The sequence below is a fragment of the Sinocyclocheilus grahami genome, unplaced genomic scaffold (assembly GCF_001515645.1).
Source record: "Sinocyclocheilus grahami isolate Dianchi unplaced genomic scaffold, SAMN03320097.WGS_v1.1 scaffold283.1, whole genome shotgun sequence".
Taxonomy (NCBI): domain Eukaryota; kingdom Metazoa; phylum Chordata; class Actinopteri; order Cypriniformes; family Cyprinidae; genus Sinocyclocheilus; species Sinocyclocheilus grahami.
In genome coordinates this window covers 1,360,619-1,380,011 of record NW_015505462.1, presented here as the reverse complement: position 1 = coordinate 1,380,011, position 19,393 = coordinate 1,360,619, and the positions used below count along the sequence as shown (strand labels likewise).

The 19,393-nt window shown below is 37.8% G+C and overlaps 1 protein-coding gene across 2 annotated transcripts in view; it reads right to left on the bottom strand.

Moving 5' to 3' along the window:
• The window catches only part of LOC107600393 (interleukin-1 receptor accessory protein-like 1-A), an 83,849-nt gene extending 67,388 nt beyond the window's left edge, over window positions 1-16,461 (bottom strand). For both annotated transcript variants that reach the window (XM_016292282.1, XM_016292283.1), the window contains exon 1: window positions 16,138-16,461. The gene's annotated coding sequence lies outside the window, so the exon portion shown is untranslated. The remainder of the gene's footprint in view (window positions 1-16,137) is intronic.
• Between the last annotated feature and the right edge of the window lie 2,932 nt (window positions 16,462-19,393).

The following is a 19,393-nucleotide window of genomic DNA, read 5'->3' as shown; positions in this document are numbered from 1 at the left end:
CACAGCGAGATAGCTAGGTAGTGTCTCTTCTATAGGGGGCATCCTCTCATTTCACGCATCTCCTCAATGTTTGCATATCTTGTATGCTGGAACTTATGGATGCGAGAGGAAAATGGCCTCTTCTCCATACGGAGATCGAGAAGGAATGGAAGGCTCACTTGAGCTGGGGGGCTATGGTCAGAAAGATAATGCTCGTTGAGATTACCCCTCGGCACCACCTTCTTGGCCCACTTCCACGGCAAGTCGAGCCTCACCGTGGCGTGTTCCATAACCTCCAACAGCTCATCATATGCAGGGCAGGAGGATTGAGAGAGCTCAGTCTCGACTTCTTCGCCCTCCTCAGACATTTCCTGCTCTTCCTGGGCAGAACCCAGCAGAGCACTAGCCGCTGGATCAGATGATGTCAGGGAAATTGCATCATCATCATCCAGCAGCTTGCCCTCGTCTGCGGCCGAAGAGCACGTGAGGGAAAGCCCCTCTTAAACTCATCGGCCAGATCTGCCTGCAATCCCCACGAGCTCCCACGGGGAGCAGACGGCTGCCCCTCCTTTTTTGAAAAGAGAGACAGACGAGAGCGGAGCTTTTTCATAGAAAAACGCTCGCAGTGGACGCAGATTGCCCCCTCGAGGACATCGCGTGCGTGCTCTTCGCCCAAACAAACGACGCAAAGATTGTGTGAGTCATCAGGTGTCAAATAGCGAGGACACGGATCCACACACCTCTTAAACGTCTTACTAGTGCTCGCCATGACCAGGGAAGGAAAGATCGTTCTTACCACCGGAATGCAAGCTTCAAACAAAACAGTCACTTGAAGACGAAGAAGAGGATGACGTGTTCTCCCGGCACCCCTTTATACTGCGGTCGCACCGGTAGTGACGTCATAGGCTGTCGCCGGTCAATGTGTTGTAGTTTTGAATGTATGCTTCAGACACGGGTCACACCGAGGCGTTCCCCATAGCGACCCCTAGAGGATGCAGTTTGAAGTTCCCTCGAAAGGGAACTACTGTAGTTATTCATACTGACTAGTGTTGTCACAATACTAAAATTTCTAACTTTGTTACAGTACCTTGATATTCAACGATTTTTGATACAACGGTGGAAAAATGCCACATTAAGAGCATTACATTTAAACAGTATGCAAGTTCATTTAATTTTGACCACAAAGTATTTTCTTTTCAACTGAAACTGGAGCTCTGAGGGGGATTAAATAATAATAATAATAATAATAATAATAATAATCAATATCATCATAATCTTTATTATTATAATACAACTGCATATAAATTAAAAATATATGAAATATTAAATCATATTTGAATATACTAATAATATTTCATAATAGCAAATGGCCCTCAAATATATGATTGTGTGTATTTATAATAACTTTCTGCTCTCCTTATACTACCTCTATATACAAAGTTCCAGCAAAACTGTGTAAAGTCTGCAAAATTTAATTTCTCTGCAATTCAGACATTTCTGCTTTTTACTTAATCCATATGTATATGTGTGATACAAAGCTAAGAGAGATACAATCTTTAAGCATTTATTTCTTGGTCAAATCATATTAAAGTATGACTTCTTCATATTTTATCTGATTTCTCTGCCTTCACACGAAGCCACTCAATCACCTGAGTTCTGTGTTCATATTTGAAATCTATTTTAATCTCTGTTTGCTGTCTGTGCACAACGTCCACACAATTCTCCCATCTCAGAGGTTATAGAAGTCTGTTTTCAGAGGGAATCCAAACCATTTCCATAACAGAGTATACACACACTTATTTCTTTGTTCTCTCTCCTTTCAAGGGTGTTTCTAAAGCTCAAATGTTTGAGTAATGTAGGACACGCACGATTATTAAAAAGAACTCTGGCTGTGTAACATTTTAAGAGAATTAATTAACAAACTCATTAACAAAGAGGTCAAAAATAAAAAAAGATATGCAGTAATGATTTAGTGTATTCATCTCCCTTTAAAGTGTAAGAACAAATGATAAGAGTGATCAGAGAGGCAAACTAGATATCTGAATGCTATGTGCAAGCATCTAAAGTCTATTGAACCCAAATTTGACTGAAACATTCATTAAAGGGGTCATATGATGCGATTAAAATTTTTCCTTTCTCTTTGAAGTTTTACAAGCTCTTGGTGCATAAAGAAGATCTGTAAAGTTGCAAAGACTAAAGTCTCAAATCCAAGAGATATTCTTTATAAAAGTTAAGAGTCAAGCACGCCTATCTAAAACCAGGGGTGTGAAGTAACCAATTACAAATACTCACGTTACAGTAATTAAGTAGTTTTTATCAGTAATTGTACTTTTTTGAGTAGATTAAAAATTGTGTACTTTTACTTTTACTTGAGTACATTTTAAGTGATGTATCGGTACTTTTACTCCACTATTTTCCTCCGTTTGTGGTCGTTACATGCTTATTTTAATTTTATTTTTATCCATCAACGTGATTGGATAGAGAGTAATAAGTCTCGTGACTTTCGTCAAATTAAATAGTGCATAGAAAACTTTACCCGCCAACTGTTTATCATGGCTGCTGGAAGCGTATATTCAATTCAGTCGCATCTTCCTCTAACTTGATTTTAAGGTAAATTTCGGATTTCTGCTTACTAAATGATTTGTATATATGCTTGCCTATCTACACGGCCTGAAATTTGGTGTGAGGTTGCAGGTATTGCATACAGTGTAAACTCCCGCAAGAGCCACGTTTGGTAAATTCTCACTCACTTATGAGACGCGCGATCTGCGCTGCCTCGTCTCTCTCTCTCGTGTGCGTTCTGCAGCAGTCACTTGGATAAGTCGTTGTTGAACTTGTTGACTTTTGATGAGTTTGAGTGCGTGATGTGCGCTGTGAAAAAGTGTGTTGGAAACACAATCTGCACCTTATTGATGACCCGTGGCAGGGGCGTAGCCATCATTTCAGAAGTGAGGGGGACAGAAATGTTATATATATATGATTCGTTTTATGTTACGCTCCGGCCTGACAGGGCATCACAGTATGGTAAGGGGCATAACATTTCCGTCACACGCTTGAGGTATTTGGCCAATCACAACGCACTGGATAGCTGGCCAATCAGAGCACACCTCGCTTTTCAGACCGATGAGCTTTGTACAAATGTACGCGTTTCAGAAAGGCAGGGCATAGAGGAGAATAAACACATTTCATCACACCAAATACACAAAATAATGTTCTTTTTAGCAACATCATATGACCCCTTTAATAAAGAGTTTGGTGCCTGGATTCAAAGGCAAATATACAGTATATGGATGATTAACAAGGAACATGAACATTTTTTTCCAACATCAAGATTTCAGGTAAATAATGCATTAAGGCAAATGGTATATTTTAATTGCTGTAACAGTTTTTCACCATTTTAAACAACCTTTTAGCTTCTTGCAATTAATATAAATGACTCTACAGACAAATGCATTTCTCAAAACACAAGCATGACATATACATGCCAACCACCCATAATCACCTCTGTTTAGGGTTTATTTGAAGTCTCCAGCTGATAAAACACATCAACATCATTTGAGGTTCATAATTCATTACACAGGCTTGTCACATGACTCCCCCATGATGCACTGCTTCTGTCACTTTAACGCAGACCTCTAAATTACTCCCTGCAGCTATACAGTATTCTTGGAATTCCCTCCAAGACTTGTTTTATCTAATCAAATAACACCTATATTCCCTACTTCCCATATTTTTTCAAATAATGAATGTAAACTTAATAAGTGTGTGCAAACCCTTCCTTCATCCATAATTATCTTACAATAACATTCTACTGATGATGAATTGCATGCCAAATTCAGACACTGGAAGGTCTAAATCCCATCAGGAACAGTAGCATTTGAGAGGTTAATAGACTTTATTTTGTGTGTGGGAGTGTTTGTGTGTCCATGTGTGTGTGCATTAAAAAGGCAAAGGGGCAAAAGAGAGAGAGTGCTCTTGTGATCTCTTTAAAGGGCGTATCATCCCTCTCCCACACATAATCTCAGGGTTCTGAGAGAGGAGAGAGAAAGACAAGGTAGAATATAAAGATTTCACATTTTCACAGCCACCAGTTAATGCATATAAGATCACTTATTAAGGCTTTAATTAAAGGGGTAGTTCACCCAAAAATGAAAATTCTGTCAACATTTACTCTTCCTCAAGCTGTTCTAAACCTGAATGACTTTCTTTCCTCTGTGAAACACAAAAGGTACATTTTATAGGACTATTCTGGAACAGACCCATTTAGGAAATTATTCACTGAAAATCTTGACATCCGTCCTTGGATGTTTTCAACCAGGAAGCAGCAATGTCTAAATTGTGAATTAATCGTTCTATCAAGTCGGATCTCTTTAATGGATTGGTTAATTCACAAAAATTATCTGGGGTGCGTTTCTCAAAGGCAAATATGGTAACAAGTTCGGTCGTTACCCATAGATTTCAATGGAACTTACCACCATAGTTAGCTAACAATGCTTTTGGGAAACGCACCCCTGAATGATTTGCTCACAAATCTGACTGATATGGACAATTCAGCTCACTCAATGAATCACAACAAATAACTTGTTTATCAATGAACAACCACTTCAATCTGTTCCTCCCACAAACTTATTGTTTTTGAATATGACACATCATATGGTCTATATTTTATGGGACATTTCTGATACTTTATCATCCATTTTAAAGCTTAAAAGTTCCAGTCCACATTAATTATTATTGCATGGAAAACAGCAAGTAAGTCATACAAGCTTGGTATGTCATAAGAGTAAGATAATAACTCCTTTCTCCGTAAATAACTCCATTTTATGTAGCAATTACTTTAAAATACTACATATGGCCAACCAGATTTCACAGGAAAATGTAAATATGTTGATTTCAGATGAAATAGTACAATGTGAATCATTTGAAAACATACCATTTTTCATTTTCTGAAGAAAAGGTAAGTAGTGCTTTCCAATGCAAAACTTGCTGCAATGATACTAGACTGTTGTGGGTGGTTCCCAGGGTGTTGCTATGTGGTTGGTAAGGTTTTCTGAGTGTAGTTTGTGTAGAATGAGGTTACCAAGTCTACCCCATAATCTAAGTATATATCTTTAACAAGACTTTTCCACTTATTTTAGCACAAAAAATAAATAAGAAAATAAGAAAAAAATAGGTAAATTATACATTATGTACTATATAAAATCTATAATTTAATTTTCTGTTTTGCATATATATATTCTCAAGTTCAGTTGCTTAGAAAAGTAACAACACGCCTCTCCTCAACAAGCCGCATGATTCAGCGTGGTACAAAACAAACAGTGTGGGATTAGTTATGTACCATATTTTAAGCCTTAGGGTTAACACTTTCGTGTGTGTGACATGAGAAATGAGAAACAATAAATATAGACTCAAATATGGACTCCTGAAAGATTTTTTATGACATGGTTAGTGCACATGTAACCTTGAATACAGGTGCTCTACCCTCATCATACATCACAGCCATGAAAAAGTCAGAAAACACTCATGTATCAGTCTTTCTGTCTCCTTAACATGAATTGAAATTCAGAATATTGATCAGGTGTGTTTGCACGTATATGGTTTAAGAGGCTTGCAGACTGTTCACACTTCACTGATCGGCCCCGGCTAACAAGGGACTCCTGAGTACTCTTCCGTGGGTTCAGACGGACATATATGACGGTTCACAAGAGAGCCAAATAGACATGTGCCGCATATGTGTATTCATGTTATTGTAGGTGTGGGCTTGTATTTGTAAAAGAACAAGGGGGGGGGAACAAAGATAAAGACCATGCCTGTCTTTGTGGACTCGTTATTTATTGTGGCAGTTCCAGCTTTCTCGTGCCAGCTAAATATCAGAGTAGAAGTTGAACACGTTCAGGGGCATAAAGTGTGTGTGTGTGTGCGTGTGTGTGACATGAGAAATGAGAAACAATAAATATAGACTCAAATATGGACTCCTGAAAGATTTTTTATGACATGGTTAGTGCACATGTAACCTTGAATACAGGTGCTCTACCCTCATCATACATCACAGCCATGAAAAAGTCAGAAAACACTCATGTATCAGTCTTTCCGTCTCCTTAACATGAATTGAAATTCAGAATATTGATCAGGTGTGTTTGCACGTATGTGGTTTAAGAGGCTTGCAGACTGTTCACACTTCACTGATCGGCCCCGGCTAACAAGGGACTCCTGAGTACTCTTCCGTGCTCTGTGCTGCTGATGGTGATTAATTATTGAGTATTACTGCTCTCCTACACCACCTCCAGACACAGCACCACTAATCCCCTCACCAGACACACTCACTCTCAGTCAGGAGTAAAAAAAAGACAAGATAATAGGTGGTCAAAGGGCTAGCAAAGAGAATGGATAGCAATGGAAGAGAAGAAAGGAGCTATGTGCAGGAAACTTAAGGTTTTCAATTTAAATTACGTCTGACATGACTTTACATGATGAAAGGTTTATATATCTGCAGGGTTTCTACTCTTACTGACTACTGCAGTTGTTTTTGAAGCTTGAAAAACATTGCTGATTTGACGTATTCTCGTAGAAGAGCTGTGAGATTTGATGGCCATTACTCTCACATTGGCTACAGAAGAATATAATGATATTTATAGAATGATTTTTATGCTCACTATAGAACTTTCAATGATTTTTGAGATTTAATCGACTTCCATAACTTTTACAGGCTTGGAAATCACCAATTTCTAATTCTCTGGTTTTTCATGAGTGAGAAACCTGCCACTGGCACATCATGAGTGGATAAATTAGTCAAATTAGTTATTTATGCAAGAACCAAACTATCCTCCAATGCATGAAAAATTACAGATATATATGAAATTATACTAGGTCACTGCATTGATGATACTAGAAAAAATATGTGTACATGCCAGGGATTAGTAACATAATGTTTTTTTATATTCTGACTACAGCAATCCACGGCCTTGTTTAGAATGATTTAACTTGTTAGAATGATATAAAAGAATGATACCATTCTTGTAGAGTAGGCTGTGCTAATAAGCTTTGAAATTAAATAATAATTATCAATAATAAATGAATGATGGCTGAATTTATCCAGAAACAGATGCTGTTGTGACCTAAACATTTTTTTTTTGTTGTAATTATGTCAGTTTACTTTTGACAAATTTGCAATAATTATGACTGATGTCTCATAGATACAGCACATTTGTTTTCATTTGAATTCTTTGGACTATTTCTAATCACTGGTGCACACATAACAAAGGGCTGAGACAAGTTGTGTCACAAAAACATGGCATGAGGTTTTGTAACTGAAATGTTCTTTCAAGCACAATTGCTTAAGAAGTGAGCCGTGGGACCATAGCAATTTGTATGTTAATTATCAGTTTCAATCAATACATGCTAGTTTGAGTTAATATACAATTGAGAATACTATTGTTGGCTGACCCGTTTCAGTCTCCTGATTCTCAGACTTGTCTGCTGAAAAAGACCCCAGTAATCTCACAAGTATTCCCTCTTGAGTTTCAGAAGAGGCACTCAACGGCTTCACAAACAGCACGATTTGCTAAGTTACTGCAATGAGACATCAGAGATTTCAATATGAACTCATCTAACTCTTGCCAAATTATCTGAGCCATGTCATTCATATTAATACTATAGCTCTGAACTATTATTGTACGTGAACAATTGTCTTCCTTGCCTGGTTTTTAATTTCATAACACATTTTAGGAGAAACATCTGAGATGAAGTTTAAGATTAAATGAAAAATAACTGAAAAATCCATTAAGTTTCTAAAAAAAAACTGCTTCTGAGCAGTAACATTTTATAATATAGTGATGCTCATAAAGCCTATTTGAATTTACCTCATGTGAATACAATGAAATTGAAGAGAGAGAAGGAGACACAATAACTTCTGCAAACATTTAGGGTATCATTAACATAAAAACCTCACAAAGACAAAAAAGTCCAATAATGTCTAGCAGTACAGAGCATTATCAATGCCATTACTCCGCAAATGATACTCCAGTGTCCCAACCAATCCAATTCTAAAAATACCTATAACCGGTTGTTAAATTTTTAACATATCCAACCTCCAATTAAATTCTAGAATGATCATACTTGATCATGATCAACTCCAAATCATACACTATGCCCATGTTTTGACTTATCAAAGTACGGCAATGATTTCAGTTCCAAAAAGACATACTAGAATCTCACTAGGTAAAAGGTGTGACATGTTCATAATGAAGTTCTTTCATTTAAGCATAAGATCAAATCATGCTGATCATGAGGTTTTTCTTGTGGAGTTCATGTCAGCTCAAGTGCTGCTTTCATTAAAGGATAACAAACCAAATACTAAGATATTCTGCATGTCATTGATTTTCCAATAAAAACTATAATTTGAAATTAAAAGCATTGCATTAATTTTCACTAGAGGTCTGACTACAGAACCCCACTGTACAGTGTGTTTAAATCTGTCTTTTTCCCTATGTTTTCCTCTGGGAAATTAGTGTTCTAGGTCATTCCAAATCTTCATCCTGACTAAATGCTTTCAGAATTACTGTGATTGTCATTATGGAACTACTCTAACTGATGTCTAGGTTTCTGACGCAGTGTCGCCAATGTAAATGACTGCACCATCTCATTTACAAGGAGAGGACTGAAAATTGAGGCAGATTCCCAATTCCATCAAAGGTTGTCCGCCCAAGAATCCATTGCGTTTGTCATGAGCTTATACTTCAAGGTTAATTGTTGAGAGAGAATCAAAATGAGGCTTCTCTCAAACTGTGGTGACTGTAAGCCAAATGAATAAAATCAAAAAAACTTTGAGGCCATAAACAGAGATCAAGTGTCGAATTTCACCATCTGTCAGAAATCAATAATATATATAATAAATTAATGAGCATTAATGTTTCAGAAACATTCAGAGCTATTTTATGAGTAAAGTCAGTGTAGGAAGTGCTGTAAAAACAGAAAACTCTAGTTGTACTGCAAACACCCTGTTACCATCCTTACATATGAGAATAAATTGGGTCTACACAAACACACACTCATATGGATTCACACACTGCAGGTTTCAGTACTATTCTATAAGAATCAGTGAGGATTCTGACAGTTTGACAGTCTTAAGGGAGAGAGAAAGTGACAGTAATAGAGAGGGAGAGAGCTAGAGAAATAAAACAAGGAAAGATTACATGTCAGACTTCATCAGCAACAGGAAAACCAGCAGTAAATGAGTTTATGTACATGCGCCAGGGGGACTTGACTTGCATATTCTGTGCACACAAATATACAAATAAATGAACTCATTGTATTTAATTATTTGCGTATGTGTCATTTGTACGTCCTTCAAATTTAAATTCCCTACATGAGTTATGAAAATATGGGATGCAAGATCTCTGATGCATGACGCCTCACCTCCACAGGTGCACTCCAAACGTAAAGCGCACCATCAAGATCAGGAAACCATGGTGGACTTTCCCAAAAGACCAACTTCACCAACCTAAATTGATGCGTTCTCTTTTCTTATTACTAATCGATCACTATTCTTTTGAGACCCAATCAATCAGCATGAACCACAGGTCACAACCATTGCAGGACGAGAGCTGACAAGAGCCCTCAGCCCAATGAATTCCAATAGCAGCCATTACTGACAAGACAATAGAGAATGAGCTTATTGTTTCAATCATCTAGCAATCCACCTGAGTATCCTCTACTCACTGCCTGACTCGCTGTACTTGACTTTAATGGCCTGAGAGCTCAAACTGTTTTATAATGAAGGCTTTCTCAAAGCATACTCTCCTCATTATGCACACAAACACACACATACACACAGATAGCGACAAGCTTCTTATTGATATTGTGCCCAGTAAAGTGGTCCCTAAGAAACCGGGAGGGGGTCTCATGAGTATTTTATTTTAGTTTTATTTGCTGGGAAAACAATACAACTATATTTCATACATGTAAACACTCAGGAAACCTATGAACTGCCACAGTTAACCCCATCCAAGATTTTGAGCCATTTAACAGCAACGAATGGCTCTGCAACATGCACCAATTCCACTCAAATTCAAAAGCGAAACAGACTCGGAACTCAACTGCAATTAGGAGTTCAATTTGAGTGTGGATTTTGTGATGCATGCATTCTTTTATCAGAATGCCATAGATATGACTTTTAGCTTCCCACAGAGCAGGGGCATCAGTCATAGTGGTTCTGTCATCTTAGTGATACGTGAGTTGACCTGCTGATATATTAAGGCAGAGCAGGTTCTGACAGATGTGTTATAGTTCACTGAAAAAGGGAGCTGTTCTTTCAGCACCACTCACAGTCAAATGGCCACATCACATCAAAGCGCATTTCAATGCGTATTGGTTCTTGTGCAGATTCTACTTCACAGATTTTATCGACAAGTGGCTAACTGATACCCCTGGCCATTCAGTATACGCCCATGACAGAACATGCCTTGTTTATTAATAGGCCATCCAAACGCCGCCGGTAATGGCATGCGCTATAGCCAGATCTCTTCAGAAACTTAAGTAGGGAAGTGTGTGTGGGTCCATCTATAAACTCACCCTAGGCAATAGGAGCCCCACGATGGGACTTGATGCATTCTTTATAACCGCACACACAACGACACAACAAACCCGGGCTGTGCCCCATACCACATACAAACCAGAGTGACAGTTCATTTAAGAGGAGTCAATGGCACTGTCAAAGACAATTTTCGCCAACGTTTCATCTGTGTATTCTAGGCACACATTTGAGGAATAAACTAAAGAAATCATTAGCATTAGGAGATTGGCTTATTTATACTGATAATGCATCAAATATAGGAAGTCTATGCGTTAGGTTGAGAATTTTTGCAGGTGGCACGAGGTAAAAGAGGGCAATGTGAGTTTATGAATCTGCATCCATGACAAGCATTATCCTCATGCCTTGGGTGTGTTCTCACATGAAACTTGAATAGTAACAGCAACACTAGGCCAGCCAAAAGGCTTTTCAAGCTACGCTTAACTGGGTTAAGGCTACTTTTAACCCTGGTCTAAGCAACTTTCACACATTTTTCGAAAGAGGGTTAGAAAGGCTTTTAACCCTGGGTTATGAAGTCCTGCTTTAGACTTTTGCAGTGCTAACACTTAATAAACTGGTATTCAGTGAGAAACAGGGCCGTGCACAGGGGGGTGGCCAGGTGGCTAGAGCCACTGCCCCTTTGCCCTCATCGGCTGAGTTGCCCCTCTCACCAATCCCCCCATCACCCCAGCTCAAAGCGTTCTGTTACCGCTCCGTTAAAGAGCCGCCGATTTTGCTAATCCGCTCCGTGTTTTCCCGCCCGCTCCGCAGCATCACTCGCGATGTGCCCGCTCTCTGGAGTGGAGACTACAGTTCCCAATGTCGTTGCCTTAACAGGTGGATGGATGCATTACAATCCACATTACAGTCAGTGGATGATTCGCTGAATTAGTAATTTGGTAGTTTGTTTTTGTATTTCTGTCGGTAATGATTTGCTCTCGGTCTTCTAAAATAACAACAAAATATCCACGTTTTTAAAATTAGAATGTCTAATCAAATGATTGTTCCCGATCAGATCTAATTTAAATAACACAAAAAAAAATGCCTTCACAAAAAAAGAAGACAGAGAGAGAGAGAGAGAGAAAGAGCGAAGGGAGGCTGCTAAAGGCAGTTCAACATTGCAAACATGGATTCAAAGCTCAACCAAGTCAGCAGGTAAATCATCATATAGAATATTTAGCAGTTTGTCACTCTTTACTTCTTGTAATTAAGTATATTTCCCATTATAATCACTTGTCTTGAAACTAGTAATCTATAACACATTATATTTTATTAAAACCTAGGCCTATAAATAGTTAAAAATAATATAAATGTAAAAGTAAAAGTAAATGTAATAAATGCTCTAAATTAGTTGTTTATTAGTATATAATATAGATTTATGCTGTAAAATATTAAATTAAATGTCTAATACTTATAGGGGAGAGTGGGGTAAGATTAGCCACATTTATGTGGTCCTCAAGATAAGTTAAAAGGATGCAGAAGTACAATGAAAATATCTATCCTATCCTAATGAAAGTATTCCGATCATTTTAAATTATCAGAATGTATCTATGACAAAGGGTTCTAAAAAAATATGGCTTTAAAAAAGTGTTCTCATGGCTCAGTTTGCCCCAGGTTAGGGGTAAGTTGACCCGAGTCGAGTCAGTGGGTAAGATGCACCATCTGGGTGTAAAATGACCATCTGACCAAATCCGATTCAAACCCATGTGAAATAAATAATAATTTAAAAACTAATTTAATAATTTCCTTTTACAAACAGTCATATTTCTTTTCATAAAGTTAACCTTAACAACATAAAACCAACCAAATGAAGTTAAAATTTCAATATTTAATTGTTTGCATTTCTGAAACAATATGTTGAACACCAAAGTTGTAGCCTTCCTAAAAACCGACTAAGTTTGTTGGCCATTAGGGTAGGGACTACAGGTGGAAAGATATATAATGTGTGATATATCAAATAAACTACAAATAATATGTATATATGATAAACTAAACCAATAATATCACATTAAAATACCAGTTTATAATTCAGAGATTTAACTTAACTACAGTGCCTTATGGTGGGGTAAGTTAAAATGCTGACTGAATTTACCCCACAACATTTGTCTCACTTTGCCCCATAGCTACCATTTTGGAATAAATAGCAACTGTAGCTTACCAGTTCAGGCTAATATTTAGCTAAATGATTTGCATGGTTTTATATGTTGCTAAATCACCTATGTATCATAAATATTTTTAGACCTGGATAAATTTACTTTGATGTAACAACCATATCATCTGTTATGCTAAATTGTTACTTTAACAAGTCAAAAACTGTTTTTAAAGTAAATGGGTGCCTTCCACTCCTCTCATGTGTTTCTCCTTTTCACAGTCTGGCATAAACGATTGGTGGTTCCAAAATACATGGTCACAGGACAGTAAAAGTGTACAGTTGCCAAGATACAGGGGGCGGGTCAACTAACCACTGGCTCAACTTACCCCACTCTCCCCTACTTCCATTGAAGATGAGGCAGAAGCAGGCTCAGAGAGTGAGGGAGAGCCCACTCTTATCAAAACATCTACAATAAAGTCTGAAATTATTACAGAGTGTGCTGTCTTCTCTTTTAATTGTATATTTGTAACAACTGGATATTTGTATTAACAAGCACCCACCCCCCTAGTGCCCCTTTTTTGGTTTTGGGCCACTGCCCCCCAAAATGTTTGTGCACGGCCCTGGTGAGAAACGATGTGGTGCTGAAATATTACAGTAAGTTGTTTAGCAACAAAGAACCAATTATAAACAAACAATGCTTACCTCGTTAAGTATTTATTAGATTTGTATGTTGCATACACTTTCACGTTATGTTTAGTCTCCATAGTGAGGGGAAAATGTGGAACAGCGACACAAATGCATTAACCAGTGATAATAAGAAAGTATTCAAGTATTGCTTTTGCTGTATGTTTTATAAGCGTAAGACCAGAGCGAATCTACGTGGCGACATTTACACAGATGTACAAGCATTTATTAATACAGGGTACGCTGTATTTGTCCAATCAATGTTACTAACCTCATAAATATGCAAATAAGCACGTCGACTGATCGTTTAAGCGTACAGTGTGAAATAACCCACACTGTAAAAAACAACTGTGACATTTACGGTAAAATACCGGCACCTGTGGTTGCCAGAACTTCACCGTAAAAAATATGGTAGCAACATTTTAGGTTTTACAGACTTAACTTAAATTCACAATAAAAAAAACATATTTCATTAACTAATGTAATGTTAATAAACCAACATATTGAAGTACTAATATCTGTTTTGAAACAATGTAATGCACTGATAAACACCATAAACTAGTGGTAATGAGATAGTCACACGATGAACCAAAGCTCATCACAAACAGCTTTTCTACGTGCTGAGGAGTAGAAATACTTATATCTAGAAGGTGCAGAGTGTCATTTACACAAACACTATTCACCATCATGGTAACACACATGATACTGAAATAATGCAATAAACATTCATTTAACAACATTAGATGTAAGATAAAACCCTAATGCCCACAACTGATAAGAAAAAACTAAGAAGAAACATAGTTATTTCAACAACAACAACAAAAAACATCAAATATGAAGTGTCATGCAGGGAATTCTGGGAGTGTCCGTTTAGTTTTTTACTGTAAATTATACAATGACTTTTTCGTTTTCACTTCCAAAAACAGTAATTTTAACAGTATTTTATTGTAAAATTACATTAAATGTAATGACATTTATTGACTGTATATAGTATGGAAACTTACTGTTAGCCAATTAACAATTTTTTACTGTAGCATTTTTACAGTATTTTACTGTTAAAATCACAATTATTTTTTACAGTGCATGATTGCGTTTAGCAATACTAAGAATGACCCTGGGTTAACAATTTCAAGCATGCAAAGTCCAATAATGCGGTATTAGAATGCTCCCTTAAGTTGTTTAGCATAAGTCAACTAATCATAAACTAAACAATTGGTTGCCTCATTAAATATGAAGGCCCTCACAAGGCCACTTGCATGCAGTTTCAGCGTCTGAGGGGAAAATGTTGAAAATGCTTAAAAGGTTGAACAGTGGCTCAAAGAGAGAGGAAGAGATATTTAGTATATATAGTATATATATAGTATATTTTAACAAAATTGGTCCGAAAAGTTCACAAAGGACAGGTAGCGTGCAATATTTGTCCAATCAATGTTACTCATAAATATGCAAAGAAGAACGATAACCCGCTGTTCACAAATGTGAAGAGTGAAATTTTGTAACCTGACTACCCAGGATTAATTACTAACCCGGAGCAGTGAAGGAGCAGTGCGAAACAGTGAACCAGATAACCCAGTAGGGATTCAGTTAACCCAGGAATAAATATGACCCTGGGTTTACAATTTCAAGTGTGAAAAGCCCACGAGAGGTCTAATGTGTACCAGCCAGTGTCAGCACAGATTCTCATGCGCACTCGCTCTCTCGCTCACTCTCTTGCAGACTGTGATCAGACGCCACTGCAGTGTGTGTGAGAGAGAGTGTGTTCGTGTGTATGTGTGTGTGTGTGTGTGTGCGAGCTCGCGCGCCTGTGTTCTGTCTGTACCATCTCAGGAGGGTGCAATTCTCCCGCAAACACCGCCTTTAAACAAGCCATCTCAAACGCTGCCGCACATCACGTCGCGTTTTCTAAATTTGAGTCGAACAAAACCAAAACGAGATTATGCATAACAGTGGTTTACCAACAGACCGCACAACTGGAATAAAATGTTAAACCTTCGTTTTGTCAGTAAAGAAAACACCATGATTAAAACATCGTCTTATTTTTGCGCGTATGAAAAGTCCGCGGCTCTCATTGAGATCTTAACTGATTCCCACCTGAAATGCTGCCTTAGGTGTGGGTAAATCCGAAGAACAAATGTTAGAAAGGTTATATTTTGCCATAAAACACAAAAAGGGGGAAAAAAAACTATACAGATATTTGCGTACTTGTAGAACCATTAAGACGTTTCTTGTGTCATTATTGACCTTACATTTATGTCAGTGAAGCATATGTCAGCCCTCAATTCGAATGTATTACTTATTAGTTTATAATTTTCATTAATGTCAATGAAGATTCTTAGAGTCGCATTAATTTAATTCAGTAGCCTAATAAGAAACATCCTGTCCAGACACCTTGATTTCGAAAAATAAGTAGTATAAAACACACTTTACTTTAATGTAATCACAGCCACACATAATGGGGGTGGGGGTTAATGCTTAATAGTCGTGAAATAGTCATGGAAATAATGCCACAATACAGTCAGATCCAACTAATATATCTTCTAACACAAAACATAATTTCCTATTTATTATATAATATGATCCGGACATATTGTTGACAGGTCTCACTCTACAATTCTGCCTTGATGAAAATGAGTTGTCATTATTTAAGCATCAAACTCCACACATACATGATTTCGATATTTTATAAATATAGCGTGCATTGGCATCTTCACGAGCCGAAGCAAATCAACTCGCCACCCCCGCATCACCATGAAACCTCTCCAAAAACACACACTTCAAACTTCACATGGGTAACTAAAACAGAGCGCGAGCTTACCGTCAGCCCACGTCCAAAAATTGATCCGCGGTCAGTCAATAAGACACTTTGAAACGGAAGGAACGCGCATCACGATGAATGAGGAATCTGCCCAAATCATCCATCCGAACAGAGAAATTCACCAGCTGATAGTTTATTCCAATACAGACGCTGCCTTAAGCAGAATTCAAAGGATTTCCAGGGGTCTCTATGACTTTAGAACATCATAATGCATTAAGAACTCAAAGGTGCTGAAGAAGGACCCATGGCTTGACCGCGCGCCCTCGTCCAGCGGACACCGTGCGCTCGTCGGTCAGAAGGATGATTTGAGATGTCTCAGGTATCCGGCAGCTAGAGCTCCTGTGGGGGTTTCCTCTTCAAGACCGGCTGTGTGCGCTCGCTGCTGTGGGAGAACTCTCCATGGTCCTAAAGTCCGCCCCAAAAAATCAAGCCTGCGTGAGCAACGACTGTGGTGGGCTGCATGTATTTAGGAACATCTTCAGTTAAAGGAATAGCTCATCCCCCCAAAATAAACATTCTGTCATAATTTACTCACCCTTACGTCGTTCCATAACTTAATGACTTTCTTCTGCAAAAGGCAGAATGCTTATTGCTTGTTCCCCACACAGTTTGTGACTTTATGTGACCAGTGGATTTCAGGCGCCAAAAAGGACAAAAAGCACCTGAAGTCGTATTATAGTTCTGTGTGAGGGAGATTTAAGTTGTAATTCAATGAAAATATTACTCCTTATAATGTCATTCAAAGAATAGTTAACCCAAAAATGAAAATTTGTTGAAAATGTACGGATCCTCAAGCCATCCAAGACGTAATCAACATGACTCCAATCCATCAATTAACATCTTGTGGAGTGAAAAGCTGTGTGTTTGTAATAAAGAAATCAATCAAGACATTTTTAATTTCAAACCATTGCTTCTGGCTAAAACACCAGTCCTTTATATTCATACTGCTTTCTCCAGTCATCTTGTCTGAATCAGGAGAGAAATATACATATCAAGCACTGTTTACAAGAAGATATGTTGATGGATTTTGATGTGAAAGCACAACAGGGGATGGACTTTTTTACCGGAGGAAGCGTTATTATTGAATTATTGACTCATATTTTGGCCAGACAGTTGTAAGTTTATGATGGATTTATTTATTACAAACATGCAGCTTGTCACTATTCATTCAATATGTTAATTGATGGACTAGTCGTGTGGATTATTGTGTGTTTTTATCAGCTGTTTGGACTATCATTCTGATGGCACCCATTCACCGCAGAGGATCCATTGGCAAACAAGTGAATAAATGAAGAAACAAACTTGTCTACATCTTGGATGGCCTGAGGGTAAGTACATTTTCAACACATTTTCATTTAGTATTATCTTTTAAAAAATACTGTAAAAAGTAAAGTAATACTACAAAAAAAAACAAATTTTTTTTTTATCTACGGACTCTGGCAACTCTGTGGTCCTCGTGCTTTTGGATCTATCAGCAGCATTTGACACTGTTGACCACTCTACTTTGATATCTAGACTAGAGGCTTGTGTGGGGATAAAAGGAACCGTCCTTAAGTGGTTTCAGTCATACCTCACTGACAGAAAATTCTTAGTCAAGTTAGGTAACTTTTCTTCTTCTGTTGCTCATTTAACCAGCGGTCTTCCTCAAGGCTCTATTTTGGCGCCCTCTCTTTTCTCCCTGTATATGCTTCCTCTGGGAACCATTCTAAGAAGACATGGGGTGTCTTTTAATTTTTACGCCGACAATACCAAAATGTATCTACCTATCAAGAGAAATGATCCCTCTGCTTTTACTTCTTTAATAAAATGCTTAGATGAAATTTTGGCTAGCCCAAAATTTTCTATCCTTAAATGAAGATAAGACTGAGGTGATTGTTTTTGGGCCCTCTGATAATTCTCAGGCAACCAGCTTAGATCTGGGTAGTTTATCAGTGTTTAGATCTTCACGTGTACGGAACCTGGGAGTTTTGTTAGATGAGTCCTTAAACCTTGATAAACATATCTCCTCTGTAATAGGTTCTAGTTTTTATCAACTTCGCCTGTTATCAAAAATCTAAAAAAATCATAAATCTTTAGAGATGGCTGTTCATGCTTTTATCACCTCACACTTAGACTACTGCAACCCACTATACTGTGGTAGTTCTAAGTCATCAATCGATCGCCTTCAACTAGTTCAAAATGCTGCTGCCAGATTCCTTCATAATAGCCGCAAAAGTGCTCACATCACTCCAATTCTGCGGACCATTCATTGGCTGCCTATTAAATTCAGAATTGATTTTAAAATTATTTTATTTTGTATATAAATCTTTAAATGATCTAGCCCCTATTTATTTATCTGAATTACTATACCCATATACTCCATACAGACGCTTAAGATCCAGTGATCAGAATCTTCTTCTAGTCCCACAATGCAGACTCAAACGTAGAGGGGATCGTGCTTTTTCAGTGGTTGGGCCGCAGCTGTGGAATAGCCTCCCTTTAGAGATTAGACTTGCCCCTTCTCTGTCCACTTTTAAATCTCTTCTAAAAACTTATCTGTTTTGTTTGGCTTACAAATAATTTTCTATTATGGTCTTTGCTTAGTCTTTTATGGGTTTATACTTAGTTTCTTCTTGTGTTATTAATATGTTTACTTATTTTATTATTAAGGCGAGACCCTGTTTAATTGTGTAGCTGTGCAGATTTTTATATTCTTTTTACTATTTTGAATTTCTGTACAGCACTTTGGTCAGCCGTGTGGCTGTTTTATACTTGCTATATAAATAAACTGAAACTTGAAACTTGAAAAGTCAGGTTTGGAACAACATGAAGGTGAGTAAATGATAACAAAATCATTAGGTGAACTATTCCTTTAAACTTATAGAGTGTATGTATGTGTGTGCATTTTATACGTGAGTTCTGAAAAGAGACAGCCATGAGACCCAGGATTGTGCACTGGTGTGTACGTATGTGTGTGTGTTTGTGTCTGAGGGAAGGAGGAAGAGAGAGAAAGATAGATAGAGAGAGAGAGAGAGAGAGAGAGAGAGAGAGAGAGAGAGAGAGAGTGAGAGAGTCTTTTCGAAAACACTTTGCTGTCCTGTCCAGGGTGAGTCTCTTGCTCTGTGAGTTGCATAACAATGAGGAGGTTCACAGCAGAAGAAAAGCCCACTCATAACACTAACACACACAAACACACACACACACACACACACACACACACACACACACACACACACACACACACACACACACACACACACACACACACACACTCTCT